The sequence below is a fragment of the Strix uralensis genome, chromosome 2, assembly GCF_047716275.1.
Source record: "Strix uralensis isolate ZFMK-TIS-50842 chromosome 2, bStrUra1, whole genome shotgun sequence".
In the NCBI taxonomy this organism is placed as follows: domain Eukaryota; kingdom Metazoa; phylum Chordata; class Aves; order Strigiformes; family Strigidae; genus Strix; species Strix uralensis.
In genome coordinates this window covers 49,581,001-49,597,053 of record NC_133973.1, presented here as the reverse complement: position 1 = coordinate 49,597,053, position 16,053 = coordinate 49,581,001, and the positions used below count along the sequence as shown (strand labels likewise).

Genomic DNA, 16,053 nt, shown 5'->3' with positions numbered 1-16,053 from the left:
CCCTCTACAGCTCCCTGAAAGGAGGTTGCAGAGAGGTGGGGATGAGTCTCTTTAACCAAGTAATGAGCAATAAGGCAAGAGGGAATGGCCTCAAGTTGTACCAGGGGGAGTTTAGACTAGATATTAGGACGCATTTCTTTACAGAACGGGTTGTTAGGCGTTGGAATGGGCTGCCCAGGGAGGTGATGGAGTCCCCATCCCTGGAGGTGTTTAAGAGTAGGGTCGACATAGCGCTGAGGGATATGGTGTAGTTGGGAGCTGTCAGTGCTAGGTTAACAGTTGGACTAGATGATCTTCAAGGTCCTTTCCAACCTAGATGATTCTGTGATTCTGTGATTCTGTGATTCTGTAAACTGTGGCTTGACGTCCAACCACACTAAGCTGTGTGACACATATGGTTGCCTCCACTGTGCCTATTCCTCTGCAAAACTCTGTGCTGCTGCTTCTGATCCCTGTGAGCTGGAGGGGTTGCCTAAACTCAGAGTTCAGGGGGTGTTTCTTCTGTGGTGTCGACCTCACCCTTTGTGAAGTGAAGTTTCAAAGTATCACCAGTATTGGCAAAGTCTCCAAGCAGCTATTTTATCAATGGCAGCTAGTGACCATGTGATGACAACCCTAGAGCAGCTTGGGAGAAAGAATGGATAGAAAAGCTCTAACTTGAAGTTAGCTGTCTTGCATGGACATAACTGCAGTTACCATTCTGTCAAGATTACTAGGTACAATTTTTTCCTTTAAGTGTCTCATCTGAGGCTCTTCCCCTTGTTTCTCTAGCAAATTTGAGAATCTTTATGTTTCTATTGATCTTGTATTGAGACATTTTTCATCTTTCATTTTATGATCTCACATTGGCTTTCCTTTGATAGAACATCTCTTTTGTTAAGGCACTTTTCTGTGATATTTGGATAGGACAGTCTTTGAAAGAAATTAGTCCTTGATTAGTCTCTGCCTGTTTCTTCTCTATATATATCACTTGCCTTTAACTTATCCCAAAATTTCAGTGAAATCACAGAGTTCAACTTAAAACTTGAATTCCTGAGATTAAAATATGTGCAGTGAGACCCATTACTTTTTATCTGAAGAGGGATAGAGAGCAGGTAGCATTTAATGCATTCCCCTTTTCTCTCAAATGCTGTCTGTATTTTTTCTGCTGTTGTTCTGTACCTTTGCCATATCTGTATTGGAGAGCACATTAGAAAAGAGGAAAGAGGAGAATTAAATGGATTTTCTGCCTCTCTGGTGTAATTTCTTTCCCCCATTGGTTTCTGTGAAAGGATCAAAGCTGTCTACTGAGATAGCGGGAAAAGGTTTAAAATATGTTTGTCCTCTGCTTTTCTGCTGCTCTGCCTGAGTCTCTTTTTGCCTTTGCCATTTACAGCACTGGTAGCTTCATTATCAATGGGTTACAACAAACATACCTGCCCTGATTCTTCAGGGAGTGTCCTCTCTCCCTATCTTTGATTATCTATTTTGTTACTGCAGCACATTCAGACCAGGCCCTTTTCCGGCTGGTTTGACCTGGTCAGCCAAACAAGAGCAGCCCTAGCTTGAAGGTATATCCAGGTTGAAGGAATCCCTCCTGGGTGAATGTATCCTCACCTGGCACAGGGCCTCCCTAGCTGCATCTCTGCTCACCCTGTAGAGCCACAGGAACATGGATATGGGCCAGGAACAGGAAGGCAGCTGCAGCTCCTGATGCCTTGGCCATTTGTGGCTAGTTCTTAATCATCTGTTGGACCTATGGGTCATGCACCTTAGCCAAAGTGGTCTCCATGCTACTGAAATTTAAGCAGAATAAACAGGTAGTCCAGATTTTGGAGTGTGTACACCCTGCTTTCCTCCCTCTGCCTTCCTCACTACCCAGGGACTCAAAGTTTTGTCACTGCTAACAGGCTGGGCTCAGATAGCACATCACACTTCAAGGAGTTCTAAAATGTCTGGCTTTTCTGCATAAGAAAAAGTGGATTTGGATGCACTCCCAAAACACTGAAGGGAAACATGCAAAGATAAGTCAGTTCAGCATAGAAACCATGAGAACAACCATTCTCAGGCAGTGAAGGAAGCTGACAAAGGATTTATCAGTAACCTCTAGAATTTCAGAAAATCAGAAGCAAAGTATGCTTTACCACCACAACATGTAGCTCACCAGTGGATTTTTACGAAACTAAGATGATGCTGAAAATAGAAGGACCTCCCAGCAGCTTGTTTTGCACCAAGGAGGTGCTCTTCTTTGGGGATCTGAATAAGAAAGGCATAACTAGCTTATTGTATAAAGAATAGAAGTACTATAAAAGGTGATAGCAATAACAGAAAAGGTGACAGAACTTCTAATGCTAACAGATGCACTAGAAAAGGTAACAACAATCTTACCTCCCTGCTGATGCTGAGAGCCACAGCTATCACAGCACTGGATGAGCCCCTTCACAAGGATCACGGCACAGTGCACATAACCCATCTGTGGCCAGGTTCATCATCACTGTGGTCTGTAGAGCTTTTACAGGCTTTTCTTAGAAGTAAACAATTCTATTTATGATTTCTGCTGCTAGGTAAAGGATTGCTCATGTAGACATGGTGCTTCATCTCAAGATAAGACAAAGTATGTATACGATGGTGTTGTCCACGTACTGCTTGGGACCCACACACGGGCATCTTTGTTACAGTTTACCAGTCAAACTGGTCCAGCAGTCACCAAGTTGTCTGAGAGCGGTACTCTCCTATACATCTCCACAAGAACAAGCTAAGGACAGTCATAGGATGGCTCAGGTTATTTATCGGTTCCTCATGCTAACATATGGGTCTCTACAACCAAGGCCTGTGGTCATTCTCCACCTTGATTTGGCTCGAAATCACTATCTCCTAGTTACCATGTCTTCTGCAGGGGCCCACCACACAGATAAGTGAATCACAGGAAATCTGCTCTGTCCCAAAAACCCACTTCCCCTGTGTACAGCAAAACAAATGTCATATTCTGTGAAAATCAGTTAGTTACTGGAAATTTCTTTTAGCTGAGTCAAAAAAAGAACTGGAAAGAAAGCTACAGTCTACAATCTTGGTACATTTAAATGTCTCCTTGATTTTGTAAACAAGGTTGAATTGACAGGTAAAATGGCAATGTCCATCCTGTGTGTCTTTGAAAACAGCTGTCAAGGAAGATCAAAACCAACATTATTTCCAGTCTAAAAGTAAGTTCTGAAAAGCACTGTACTGCATGTATCTCTCAGTCATGCTTTGTTCCTTTTGCGCTGCTCTGTCACAAATGGGCTCTCAAACCAGCTGATAATGCTGATCACCTTGGAGGGACAGATAAAAGGAGCCTTTTCTTGAGAAGACTGAGAACAATTCTCACTTCTAGGTCCTGTCTGCCTTGCCACTGGAGAGAAAGCTTCCACCTCTGGACACTGATTTCTGTACCAAGGAACGTGTAGGTGGCCCTGCTGCAATCACAACATGCTCCATCATGGGCAGAAAGTGCAAGCAAGCACAGCATCTCCAACTTTGGAGATAAATTGCAGCAATTTCCAAATTTTAACTTTTTCCTTTTAGCATCTGGAACTGACCAGTTAGACCAGTTCTGCTTAACAAGCTGGCTCTTGACTAAAGTATCACTAAAATCAAGGGACCTCTAGAATGACACTCTGCTTTACCCATACTGATGCTCTGATTTGCAAAAGGCAGATGAAATTGAGTTTGATTCTCTCTATTTCGGTGCAGACTGCCTGACATGTAGAAATCTTAGGCTACTATCAAAACTTTCTTCATGGTTGGCAGATAAATCTCACATATGCCTATTCAGACAGACTCAGAAATAATGGAACCATTAAGGCAGATTATGGATAGCCTTATCTTTGTCTTTTGTACTGCCTAAAGCCCCACTTGAAGTGGGAATTATACCCACCAGAAACCTTTCTTTATGTCTTCTCATAACTTTTTGCATAGGGAAAAAAGTGCTCTGAATTATAGATTGTTTTGCTCCAGAAACCACTACTCATTCAGGCTCAAAACATCAGTGATCTCCTTATGTGCATCTTCTGGAAGATTTTCTGAGCAGTGATAGTTATTTGCAGTATTTTATGGACACTTACAAGACTACTGGCTACTAGATTCTTGTTAGATGCTGTGGGCTGAAAAAGAAGCTAAACCTCAAACTCACTGAAGCCCAGGACTGTTGTGCTGGTTTAGGTGTACTGCCCCTTGAAATGTATGGCAGTTAGACCCCTAATGAGCTGCCTTGGTAGGGCTGACCCTGAGCTGGTCACAGTGAGGGTCCCCTACAACTTCGTGGATGCACTAGAGGACAGCTGGAGAATGGAGGAGACTCTTGTTTCATGTCAGTCAGTTGGACAAGCACTCCAGCTTCCTTCCTGCATGGGCTTGGCAACAGCAGTACCACGATTCCTTTTCATGGTCCCAGAAGGTAAATGTCAGTCTATTCAGACCTTCACAAATCTATTTTAATTTTGTTTGTGACATTTCTACTGAGGCCACATCTGGACAACAACTGTGGAGAGCAGTGAGTCGATAATTCTGCTGTGGTGGCTGTCTCCCAGTGCTGGTACAAACCTTTTTAACCCACACTTCTCAGAACATGTGGAAAGGATGTACAGTCTTCCAGGAAGCTTTTCATATGCTATTTACTTCCAGCAGAAAGAAAGGCTTTCTCAGCTTTCCATTTTAAACACTGAATCAAACCGAGTCTGAAGATTATTGTTTCCTTATGTAAAATGAATGAATAATTAATTGTCCAGGGAGTTCTCTGTGTACTTCCCATCCCTGAGGAATTTTAGCAACTGATGGAGTCCTCGAGAATGAAAACAATTCATGAACACAGGAAGTGCAGTTTCTGAATGAATATTTATGAATATTCCACATCATATTCTGCTAATAATCCCACTGTTGCTAAAGCATGCATCAAAGTTCATAATTTACGGCACATGTGAAGATGATAAATTTCAAATAATGCACATGATGTGATCACCTGTAATTTCAGTGGAATACCTGGCACTGATACACACCCAGCATGTATTACAGTAGCTGTAAAAGAGTCATTAGGGTGGGATGCAAATATTTGAAATGAACAATGTACAAAATTTGGCAAGTGCTAATAGAATCATTAAAACACAGCTGAATAAAAAAGATGTGTACTGTTCCATACAACGGAAGTGCTTAAAACTATTCAGACCCTGAAAATTAAGCTGTACATGTTCAGGAAACACAGCCATGTTACCACCCCTAGCATTGCAACCCAGTCTCTTTCAATCACATTCCTGCCAAGCTCGCTCTCACTGGTACTCCCCGCCCAGCTGTCCCAGCAGCATGCTTGCTCACCTGCCCTATCAGCTTTTGATCGGTACCTTGGGATAGATCCAGCCTAAACCCAAGAAAAATAAAGCATAGGATTAGTTTACAGTTATCTAAGATCTCTCCAACTCCCTGCTTCTTCACTGCAGACTCCCCACTATTTTCCAGCACAGACTCCTTTTCAAAAATCCTCAGTCTGGAAACAGCCTGTCTAAATATGGAAAAACTTTTGTGGCTTGTGAGCTTGCTGTAACATTAAAGGACATCCCCTTCTTATCTGGAAAGTGCATGGCTCTGCTGGGTTTATTCCAGTTCTGACAGAACATATGTAGCGATAACACTTATGTAGAAGTATAAAATTGTTTCAGTGGCTTTTGCAAGCTGAATGAACTCAAATTCCCAGAACATCTTGGGTGTTTCTTCCTAGCTGTAGATGTTATAAAGCAAATCCTAGCAATTAATGATTAAACTTCAAGAGGCTTGAAGTTGCTTTCAGTGAAGACTCAAATGTTTGGAAACTTTTTCACAGCAATCAGTTTCCCAATGACATAAAACTGATCTGGAAATCTCACAAGCAGTGTCATTGCAAGGTCAGCAATTCAAGCCTGTGATGCCACAAAACCAGTTCATACCTTGAGTGCTGCTCCTGATAGCAGAAAATGAAGATGGATATAAAAGAAAAAAAGCATCTTTAGATTTAAGCAGAAATAAAATTTCTCCATCTTTTATGAAAACAGACAAAGCAGAGAGATCCAAGAAGTGTCCCACCTGAGGGGAAAAACCTTCAGTCTGTAATCATATTTTTGTAGATACTAGAGAAACCAGGGAAGAAAATCTGTAAAAGTCCCAGAGATACGAAAAGCTTCTGTCATTTTTTTTTTCACATTCTCAAACATAATCAGTGAGGAGAGACAATAATTCACAAATTCTGATATCCCTGGTGAATATGCTGAACCTGCTGGAATCTATTTGGCTCTGACTTTCAAAATGGCTGCATTTTGACTTTGAGATGAAAGCTTGGATAGGTCATCAAGTAACCGAGACTGGCTCATCTGTTTTCCTCTACCCTCTTTCTCAATACATTTTTCATAAAAGACATTAAAGGTACACACTGTATGTAAGGAATCAAAATACCAGGTACTACCACATACATCTGCAGAAACACAGAATTAACATCTTGATGGATCTTTTGGGAAAAGGGAATGGATCCTGGCTGAATTTCTTAGGAAGCAGAATTGAAAACATATTTGTATCCTCCAGGAATTGCTCTGTGCTCAAGAGTCTGGGTGCTTCAACTGCTGTCTTTGGGGAACCTAGGTGAAAGGGCAGCTTAATCTGGGGACTAAGTCACTACCTTAGGTGGTTCTCTCTCTAAGGCAGGTGTCCTAAATACAGGTATTATTCTCTTGTGGAAATTATGCTTTTTGTGAACAGGAACTTGTTTTATACAGTTCCCTTATGCCTGGGAGGAGAAGCCTTACTGTTTTTGTGATCATTTCCAGAATCAGTGTCCCTGAAGATGGCACATTTGGAAATGACATTATTTCATACTGCTGCATAGCAGCAATTGGCACCCTAGTCTACCAAAGATGCTACTTGAGCAACATAAAATATTAGCCAATGCCCACAAAGAGAAAAAGATTTCTTTCCTATCCCAAAATATACCTCTGCAGAGTACCTGTTGTATTGCATTTAATCTAATTTACTACAGGGGAGATGAACACCCTCCCCGCAACCATGCTATTTTTTAAGAGATTGGTGATTCAGCTGAATGGTGACTAAGCCACTGACAAATTTTCCCTGTTAGCTTGTGCGTATAAAAAGATGCTTTGCTGGAATGTATCATCTGCAGTTACCACTATCATGTTGGAGTGAACGGGGGTTTTCCAGTTAAACTATATTTTTGTATCATTTAAAATTATATGCATATGAAGCTTTTAGCACATTTCAAGGAGGTATCAGGTCACACAGTTGAGCCACAACAGAGAGGATAATAAGTTTTGTACGTGACCACTGGCAGAAACTGCTTGTTTAATTTACTTTATATGAACTGAATGTATCTTCTGAAAGGATAAACAAATTCCAATGAACAGAAAAGCAGAATCACCCCACATTCTGGATGTTAGTCTGCAACTCAAAAGATGCAGGCTTGTTGCTTGTTCTCTACAGACTGCTGCCTTTGGCAAGTACAGTACTATGTCTATGAACCAGAGATGACACTGCCACCTTCTACAGCCATTCCTGCCTGAAAACTGTCAGCTGATATAGCAGAATAAGGAGGGGAGAAGGTGAGTTCTTAATTTACATCAGCAGAGGGAAAGAAATTAAATAGGTGAGGTAAGCTAAACTAGAAATGAAGTTAAGGAACAACTATTACAGTCTCTTGAATGGGGTACTTAATACTTCCACAGCTCCTTTGGCAATTTCTTTCTAGGAACTATAGCAGAAGCTCCTGCTCATGACATTCATCAGGATGTAAGTTTGGAAAAATAATAATCCTTGGAGTTCACTAGCAGGTTTGTCGGGCCCTGAAAAATTGATTTCCCAGCAAATCTACCTGTAGTTCTGTCTGGTTTCTCTGATGATTTACAGGACTAAATATCCTATTTCTTGCCATGGCAAGAATGAGTCTTACAGTGCACAGACTAGCACTTACCCTTCTCTTCACCTTGATTTTAAAATCTCCCAGTTTGTGTAAGTGAAAGTTGTTACACATTTAATTAGCTATTTTGGTTGATGCAGAGTTAAAGACAGTAAAAATCTGTTTATTATTTACATCCTTATAAGTCAATAATGAAAATGATGTCACTCACCAGACAGCATATGCAAATAAATGTATATATGATAGACTACAGCTGAATATGCTGGCATCTAATAAATGTTTAGTTGCTTTGGATTGCTACTAAAAAAAAGCAGTATTAGTAGGACTTTTTACTTGCAAATTGTTTTTAAAAGCGTACAGTCAGTGTTGTACAATCGTAGCCTTATCATTAAAACCAAACCGGTTAGAAATTACAAGGTAGAAGCAAATAAAAGCTCAACAGCATGTATATGTATGGCTAAACATGGATTAGCGTGTGGTGAGGGGTGCTTGTGTGCAGGTCTAAATGCTGTGCTTAAGTACTATACCTGCTAGGAATTACCATTACAGCTTAGGAGGAACTGTGGTTATCTAAGGAGGCCTCAGGGAAATGAATTCTTAGCTGAGGCTGGAATGAGTATAAATTAACCAATTAAGGCACCTGTATCAATATAAGCATCCTGACTCATTGTTTAATGGGATAATTGGAATTCTGTAGAGGAAATAAAGTTGATTACAAGGATCAAACAGAGGGAAAGCTCTCTAAGCATTTGTCTCTTTCTTGTGACAGGCCTTAGAGGCCAGTGAATCTGTTATGAGGCTGCTGATGTGGAACAGATAGCAGTATGGGGAGTGAAAGATCAGATCATTAGTTTTTAATGCTTAAACCAAAATTGTGTACACACTTATCTATGCAGAAATAGACAAAGCTCTGCATGTTTAAGAATAAACATGAAGTCTATATTTGAAGTTTTTGTTTGTACATGAATTCCCAGAATGTTCTAGTTTTACCTGATGAATTGTTCTTGATATAATGTAATTCAGGAGATTATTTTTCCTATCACTTTACATCCATCTATAAAATAGTTTGCAATACGACTACAATCCTAGGTACTTATAGGTGTCTAAACCTTGGCTTTGGTAGGTCAATTTGACCATCAAAGCATATGACGACCAGCTGGTGGAGAAGAAAAAGTCAAAGAGATGAGGCTCTAGTTGGGTCCTTCAATCCAAGGAAGTATGATGTGGGTGATTTACTCTTTACAGACAGAAGACAGACTGATCTCCAGAGAGAGGAAAGAAGAGAAGGGAATTCACCCTATTCTCAGGAAGCCATCTTTCACAAAAGGTCATCAGGCCTTTCACCAGAGTATGTTTGAAGAAGAAAATTAAACACCATCTGCAGTTTCTTGTGTCCAAATGTATCCTTCCCTTTGAAGGATTCGAAATATTTTTGGCCAACAGAAACTGAGGCTTATTTAGCTTCTCTTTCATGTTTCTAAAGAATAAGAGATTATTTGGAAGAAAAAAAGAAAATCAAGTAAAATAAAAAGACCTGGCATTATCTTTTCTTTATGTCAGATGCAAGTTTTGGGTATACCAGACACACCATATTTTATCTGGGATATCCATAGAGAAATGATAAAGAACATCTAACTCTCTCTTCATTTATTCCCATTCTCCTGCCTTTTTTTTTTTTTTCCCCCTAAATCTGTCAGGCACCATTGGAGTTAAACTGAAACCAGTTCCAAGGTATAGTATGCAGTGTCCAAATATGGTTAGACTCAATGATCTTAAAGGTCTTTTCCAACCTAAATGATTTTATGAATTTTGTACATAGTCTGTTGGGAACTATTGACTGTGCTCAGGGATTGGCATTAGACCCAGGAGTTTCTTCAAAAAAGGCTAAGGCTGGGCCCCCTCTCATCTTTCACCCTGCACAGGATAAATTGTAGCACTACTTGATCTAGCCTGTGGAAAACCTGGACGACTACCCTGCCTGCTTGCCTGCAAACCCAGCTCTGCACTCAGGACAATTTGTCATTGAACAATTTCACTAGTATTTGGTCAGCACGTTTTTCTGCAGTGGGCCACTGTGATGCAGTGTGTTTCTCCCTAAAATATGTATTAAACTATTGCTCTCCATGTTCAGCAGACATATTTGTGAAATAAAAGAGCATACACCCATTTTAACCTTCTCTAGTGTGGTATTCTCTAAAACAAGGGAAAAAACTGTGATCCCTTGAAGTTTTTATCTATAATGGAGTATTTATTATATATAACATAGCATTCCACATATCTGGAAATAGAGTAGAGTAGAGCCTATTAGCCTATTAGAAACTACTGGAAAACATGGAAAATCCAAATGTTTGTATTATACATTGTATTTCCCTACATTTCCATGTGTTTACATTGCACTGTTTACTTTTTAATTCCAGGCCCTACTCTTGGCTGGGCGGGGATCTCTAAAGGACTCCAGCTGTAATGCACTGTATCTCTCAGAATGTATTTCTTCCATATGGTATAGTATGAGAATCCTATAGTTTAATTTGGGAACTGTAGTAGCAGCTGGGAACCATGAAATCGAATAAGGACCAGGACTATAACTCTCTTTAGGCTACAGGAATTTGCAAAGCAAAACTCTTCCATTTCAGGAATATAAAAATATTTTGATTGAAAATATCAAACTCTTTCAGTTTAATGGAACTTTGACACTTCGACATTTTGCCTAATTTTACATCAAAACCAAATATGAAAAGTGATGGAAATTCTCAATTTCATAATAACTGACACTGCCTAGGACACAAAGGACACCATAGTGCTACTGAAACTAACAATAAAATAAGTAAGAGTATTCAGTAAACTCCAGAACACATGATGAAATGTTTACTATTATTCTCCATAATGAAAGTCTATCCATCTTACCAAACTTCTACAACAAACTTTACCCCTTCAGGATCTGATGATTTTTGCAAATTGTACAAATGAAACTAACGATTCTTCTGCAGCATTACACACACAGAAATAAAGTGCATGCTGACAGAAACCGAGGACGTGCAGAAATTCTTGAGCTGAAATCACATTGAATGTGCATTAGGATCCCTCCATAGAAGAAAATCAGAACAATTACATTAGGAGAAAAGGATGATGAAAAAATATGCACTTTCTACGGGCATGCAATGAAGTTAGTATCTAAGCAGATACCACATTCTGCTTTGAAATTTGTTTTATTGACCAGAAGCTTAAGCAAGTGGGATGACTCAAGGGTAATTGACAGGAGAGAGAGAAAGAAGTGAAATGTTGTTGTATGTGCCCTGAGCTGTTTTCTCACTGCAAAAGCCTCCAATACATTATGTAAATGTATGCAGAACTCTTGTAATTAAATATTATAGATAAATCCTTGCTGAATACAACTATCGTGGCTCTCAGATATGCCTGTTCTGGAAAAGCTCACCAAAAAAAATTATATCACAATAAAAATAATGTATTCTGCTCTTGGCATTTCATATAGTGTAAGGTAAAATATACTTTATGTTGCCACTTGCAGCAACAAAGCCAGCAACAGCACCACGTGATCAGGATTCTGAAATCTCTCTCTCTTTTATCTGGGATTGCTTTCTGAAATCAAATTCAGGCAGAGAGAAAAAGAGAAGGAAACAAATTTACCCCACCTATGCAATAGCCAATAATCAAGAGAAGTATGTGAGGAACATCAAGTAAAGCACCAGATTCTTCAAATAATATGATAACTGAAACACAGGTGCTGAATATCCAATTATCTGCAGATCTGTCTTCTCTCAGAGAACGGAAAGGGCACAAAAGGGTTAGCCTGTGGTGAGTAACACTGCAGTGGAAAAAAAGAGCTGGTCTGTGAACTAGAGGACAAATCTATGTCAACCTAAAATTTGTCATCAGCTATGTTGAACAGGCAGTCTTTTCAAATACATGACAAATGATATGGCTATTCATAGAGCAGGCAAAACACAGGTTGCCACACTGTAAATTGTTACCAATACTGCCCCAGGTACTGAGAGATGTTATGCGTTCAGCTGTAGAGCACTAGACCAAAGGTATGCTGAAGTGGAAATTACAGCTAATACAGTAAGAATTATCTAACAGTTATGTGTAACTAACCGTTATGCTTTGTTGCAAAAAAACCCCAACCAACAAACAAAAACTTTGAGGCTTTTAGCACTTGTACTGCATTTCAGGAAATGAGAAACCTTTCATTTCTGACTATAAAGCAATAATGTTTTGTTTTGACATCAGGTCTGGGGACCAGATTCATCCAAGTGATGAATCAGTCCTGAATTGCACAGCTACAGAGAAAGGGTGCACCTTCAACCCATTTATAGCCCCCTACTGTACTTTTAAATATATTTTAAGAAGGGCACAGGTTCACAAGCCAATCAGATCAATAATGCTGCATGCATAAAAATATGTGGATAATTCTCTTCTGTCTTCTTCATGCAGCTTCATTGGGAATCTTGGCTTCAGGCCAAACAACTGCAACAGCAAAGCTTTTTCCCCTCAGCATTTTAGCGAAGTGCACATAATACATCTTTAAGTAAATTAGTGTTGTAACAGGTTTCAACTGATCCATCTTGGGAAGTCAAATGAGAACCAAAAATAGATCCTGTTTTCAATTTCCCCTGAGCAGAAAAGTGATTTGAAATCCTCCCTTGCCACAGGAAACAAACAAATAAAAAACAAATTTGGCAACTATTCAGTAAATATATGTGCTTATTCAGTATTTAATAAGCTGAACTGTTTATTAGAGAGGAGCAATCAACATATCCAGAAATGGTAGGAAGCAAGTGTGATCCTCCAAGAAAACCCCTTCCTGTGTAGTCAGGTGCTCTGTGGCATTTACAAGGGAAAACTCAACTCAGAGTATGCAACGGTTGTCAAAGATACTTCTGCAGAGAGGTGCAGAACACCTAAATAGCCATGTACCATAAGAATACATGTGTTTTAAGGGACAGGCAAAGTATAGGTGAAGATATGAGCAGATATTACTTATGGAATAAAAAGTACAGTACAGTCTAAACAATACAGATTGTAACTTCAACTTGAATTATGCAAAGGGGGAAAAAAATCCCTGGAAAATTCCTGCAGAATGGTATAGCCATCAAATCAGTAATAAACATAGCAAGCATTTTAAAGCAGAAGAGCCCCTAGCTTTATTGCCGTTAGGTCTGATATGATTATATGCAGTTTTTCAAGTAACTACTACTGGAGTTGTCTGAGATAAGTAATTGTATTTTCAAAAATGGAAACAAGATGGTCTCACTTGAAGGTTTAGTACTTCCTTAAAATATTTATGTAATAAAAGTGGTCCCTGGCAAGGAAATCTAGATGTGTTGAATGAGAGGACCAAAAGAAAAAACAGTAGCTAAGCATTAAGCTCCATTTTCAGTACATACTTTTTCCAAAAGTATAAAAACATAGTGTATGATTTCATAGAGATAGTTGAGATCAAACCCCTGAAAGATTTCTGTTTCACTGAATGTACTTGACTAGTATAAACCAGACTCTTCCTAATTTTGCTAAAAACACATGCACGTTGAATTATTTTTCTTTAATGCCTGTAAGTAGAATTGGCACCAAGTAACTAAAACTAATAACTTTTTGTATCATTGTTGCTAACGTGAGCCTGATGTTCTCCTGTTTGCTTTTCTGAAGGTCACAGCCATAGCACTCATCGTTAGTGGCAGTTTTGCTACATGTAAGGAGGCAGCAGGGTTATCATGACATCAAGCTAATTACAATTAGCTTGAAGAAAGCAAAGGATTCCCTCATCTCCAACTCTGTAGGGCAAAGGGGAGAACAAGGGAAATATTAATAACATTTTATATAAGAAGTGCTTGATTTTGTCCTGCTTATGTGGAATCACATCTGAAGAAAGTGAGAGAAAGGGAAAGTATTTCCTGGGTCCTTAGAAAAATAACAAATGGGATGTTAATTGGCAAGTGCTTAAATGGCTGGTTCTAATCAGGGTAAATGGGCTTGTTTTTCCAACACTGGGTCTCACATCAAAACAACAAGAAACAATTGAAAAATCTCTGCTGAAGAAAGCAAGAGGAAGTGGGCTGTCACCAGCTGTTCAAAGACAAGATCCTGCAACAAATGTGTAGCAGCAGATGCCATGTGAAGCACAAGGAATGTAAATGCACATGAGTCATCATATAAGCTTGGGGGGGTGGGGGGGGTGGGGGGGGGGGGGGGGAAGCTGCAGGCCAGATCCTGGGGGAAAATATTTTTGTGGCTTTAACCATTTTTCCACTTGCTTTGTACTTTGTGCAACTACACAGTATATTTCTTTGGAAGAAGGTGTCCTTAAACCCTGTTAAAGAGCCACAAACACCAGGAAATTATCTTACAGAACTATTATGTTTTGGGCTTATCACATCAAAAAGGAGATGGTCCAGCATCATTGCCTGCTCTGCAGGGAAAGTAGTTTAAAACATTTTCCCCCTCCTTTTAGGTTCATAATAAAAACAAAAATTGTTAAAAGGATTATTTTTATAATTTGCAACATTTCACTGATTTGTTTTTACACTGCAACTTCATAAATAGTCCAACTGTCACACTGGGAAAAAATAGAAAATTGGTGTAGTAGCAGAAATAGAAGAATGACCCCCTGTGTCTCACAGTGATAATCCTGAGGATCCTGTCTCAAGTAGGGTGTGGGGGTAAGTCCTTGAAACAGTTAAGTATGATGGAACTTGAACTGCAGGTGACAGTAGGATGCACTCCAGGAGAATTCCGTAAAATCCTGTTTCTCTAAAAGAAATAGCAAGAAAGAGACAGACGGAGGAGTCCCAGACTCAGCTCCTGCCTTGGCTGTCCCAGCTGTACGTATCTAGGCACTCTTATGCTCTGGTCATTATAAAATACACACTGATTTACACAAGCCCATAATCTTATAACAAAATAGGTCATCTAGGATTATGAAATTTTCATCTGTTTAATTTTAATATTCTTTTTTTGCTTTTCCTCAGCAACACCAAGCTTTCATGTAGAGAGGAAAAAAAGGCATTAGCAGAAGACTTAACATAGAGGTAGATCTACATTTTCAACCCATTTTTATGTCTCATGCTACTGTGTTCCACCATGACAGATCCTGAGAATTCCCTCCTGTCAGTTGCCCTTGAGGCAACCATCCCCAATTTCTCCACCGAATTCATACTGCTTAACAAATCACAAACAAGGAGAGACTTTAAGGTCATGAGCTCTGGGGTTTTTTGCACTTTAAAGATGAACTCCACGGCTGCCTGGAAACAGTAATATCGTTTTTGGAAAACATGATGATCTTTTGATATTAGAGTCTTTCCTGGTTTAAAAAACAAAACAAAACAAAACAAAAACAACCCACATATAACAAAAAAGAGAGAGAGGGTGAGGAGGAAGGGCCCTCAATAGCCAGTGGTGTAGAGATTTGGAGATTCACCTGTGACACAAGGGACACTGAGTGAGTATCAACCCAGTGGGAAAACCATTACACTGTGAGTTGCACAGAGTTATGATTCTCAGACTCTGGCAGAGTGATGCCATGAACCCAGCGGCAGCAGAGGTTCATGTTGAATTTCAGCCACATAAACCTGGGGAATCCATCAGTGGTCAGGGGGAGGCATATAAGATTATAGTTTCCATTGAGATAATTTATCTGCAAAGCTACTCTTTAAGAAACGAAAAAACCAAACACATTTGTACCTGATCTCAGGATGAAGGCTTGAGAATTGGACTTTGCCATATCTTATTGCAGAGCACAGGAGACGCCAAGTGTTAACGAGTCCTTCTTCTGAACCTGGACAAATTAAGTAGGAAAGAAACAAAATGAGCTCCTACTGCCCTTCATCCCTTGCTTGTCAGACATGCAGTTGAAAGAAACTCCTAGTGGCATTCTACACAATTCGAGACAGATTTTTCTCCAGGTCCATGACGTGGTCACTTCTCTGATCATATTTCCCATGGCCCGTGGTCTCGGTCTCACCTTGGGAAGGATGGGACAGCATGGAGGTACCCAACAGTACCCATGCTTGTTCCTCAGAGCTGGGAGGTAAACTGTGAGATGACCAAATCCATAGCTCATGGTGTTTCATTCTTCAGTGATGAAAATGGACCACAAAGCAGTTATTGTAATCCAAGGGAGGGGAAATCTAGCCTGACTTGGT

The 16,053-nt window shown here is 39.7% G+C and overlaps 1 long non-coding RNA gene across 1 annotated transcript in view; it reads right to left on the bottom strand.

Moving 5' to 3' along the window:
* Positions 1-15,685, bottom strand: part of LOC141939263 (uncharacterized) — an 84,532-nt gene extending 68,847 nt beyond the window's left edge. The window contains exon 1 of the long non-coding RNA XR_012627534.1: positions 15,593-15,685. This is a non-coding gene — a long non-coding RNA (uncharacterized LOC141939263). The remainder of the gene's footprint in view (positions 1-15,592) is intronic.
* Positions 15,686-16,053: the final 368 nt, after the last annotated feature.